Source organism: Palaemon carinicauda, chromosome 1, assembly GCF_036898095.1.
Source record: "Palaemon carinicauda isolate YSFRI2023 chromosome 1, ASM3689809v2, whole genome shotgun sequence".
NCBI lineage: Eukaryota > Metazoa > Arthropoda > Malacostraca > Decapoda > Palaemonidae > Palaemon > Palaemon carinicauda.
In genome coordinates, this window is record NC_090725.1 from 80,002,160 (window position 1) to 80,004,659 (window position 2,500).

Consider the following 2,500-nt stretch of genomic DNA (forward strand, 5'->3'; position numbering starts at 1 on the left):
CGCAGACCACCCATGCGGAGATCAATGACGTCACACCGTACCATGCTCTGATTTACCAGCCTTTGTTTTCCAGTATCTACAGTTAGTTTACAAGGAATCTGGTGTTATTATTCAGTGTGAAGCTCTTCCGCTTCCCAATTAACTATTTGTTGAGTCCCATTTGCAGAGTGCTTGAATTAATTACTATTGGTTAAAATGTCTCATTACTGTGCTGTATATGGGTGTTCTTCTAATAAAGATAAAAGATAAAAGACCTTGGTCTTGACTGTGGAGAAAGGTTTCTTCCATATGATTCAGGAGTTGATGATGCAAATCGCATACTTATATTTATAACTGTTATAGGCATGAAAGACCTAAAATGTCCTCGAATTTAGCTCTTGATGGGTCACAAGAGACATGTGCATACAATAATGCATAGACGAAAGAAACCCACTTTTGATGGCATTTGTGGACTATGAAAAAGCCTTTGATAGTAAGCACCGGCCAATTTGGTGAATAGTCCTGCGTTATTATGGCATTCCTCTTAAATATGTGAATTTGACTGCGTCTGTTCATGAGCATAGCAAGTTCAAAGTTTATGTTAGTTGAGTCCTATCAAATGAATTTCCAGTAAACGCAGAGTACTCCAAGGGAATATGTTATCCCAATTAGCTAACCAAGAGTCTGTTGCTGATGCTGTCCTTATTAGCAGGCCACCACAGGATTTGCACAGCTTGCTTACCAGAATGCATGAAATATCATATGAAGTTGGGTTCAAGATAAATAAAAGAAAGACATGATGATGAGAACGGAATATGATATATCATTGGAAGGACAAAGGGTTAATGAAGTAAAATCACTCTAGTATTTAAAAACTACCATCTCCAATACAGGGTCTTTGGAAATGATTTTATTCAAATATTAAAAATGTAAATTAGACAATGGTTAGATTAAGTCAAATTTGGAAATCAAATCCCCTTAAATTATGTATAAAAATCAAACTATTTATTAGTTTAGTGAGACTGGTATTATTGCATGGACATGAATCATGGTGAAAATGAAATAATCAACAGATTTAGAAGATTTAAGAATAAAGCCCTCAGAAGGATATTGGGAGTTGAATGGCAGGACGGGATCAGAAATGAAACTATAAGCGAGATCACGCGAGTGCCATATGTGGATGAGATCATAGTGAGGGGTAGATGGAGATGGTTTGGGCATGCTCTTCGCACTCCCCAAGAGAGATTAGTTCACCAAACAATTAACTAGGCTCCAAAAGGCACTAGAATAGTTGGAAGACCCAGACCTACATGGCTGGGGACTATGAAGCGTGAAGGGATTCGAAATGAAACTATAAGAGATCACGCGAGTGCCATATGTGGATGAGATCATGGTGAGGGGTAGATGGAGATGGTTTGGGCATGCTCTTCGCACTCCCCAAGAGAGATTAGTTCACCAAACAATTAACTAGGCTCCACAAGGCACTAGAATAGTTGGAAGACCCAGACCTACATGGCTGGGGACTATGAAGCGTGAAGTAGCAGATGGTGAATGGATAATTATTGAATTAAAAGCTCAAGATAGAGGCGACTGGCGAAAACTAACAAACATAGGAAGAGATGATGATATTTCAAATAAAATCAATTTCTAAATATTGAAATGCTTTTTAAATTAATCATATAAATTTAATTTCTAAATATTGTTATACTTTTCATATAAATCTTTTAAAGTCTTTATAAAATAGAAGTTGAAATTTCCCAAGACTATTTCTATCCTTACTTGCATATATATGGTCAATTTTACAAGCGGCAAAGTTCCTAGAGAGAGAGAGAGAGAGAGAGAGAGAGAGAGAGAGAGAGAGAGAGAGAGAGAGAGAGAGAGAGAGAGAGAGCAATTTCCCTGCTCAAATAATTTAAGATGTATAAATCATGTTTTTTCAACAATAATGAAATTGATTTAGCCTATTTGAATACTTTATTACAACATATCGCCAGAGTCTTATAACTCTAAAGTGTCTAAATATTTGGAGCTAAATTCAGTCTTTGCACCTGACCTCCAACGGGAAAGGGAGTATGGACTCCGAAATGTTGTTCCGAATCTTAAAATTCTAATAGAAAACGAAGTCCTTATTAGTCTAGGCGCAATAGAAAACGAAGTCCTTATTAGTCTAGGCGCAATAGAAAACGAAGTCCTTATCAGTCTAGGCGCAATAGAAAACGAAGTCCTTATTAGTCTAGGCGCAATAGAAAACGAAGTCCTTATCAGTCTGGGCGCATTAGAAAACGAAGTCCTTATTAGTCTAGGCGCAATAGAAAACGAAGTCCTTATTACTCTAGGCGCAATAGAAAACGAAGTTCTTATTAGTCTAGGCGCAATAGAAAACGAAGTTCTTATTAGTCTAGGCGCAATAGAAAACGCTTATTAGTCTAGGCGCAATAGAAAACGAAGTCCTTATTAGTCTAGGCGCAATAGAAAACGAAGTCCTTATTAGTCTAGGCGCGATAGAAAACGAAGTCCTTAT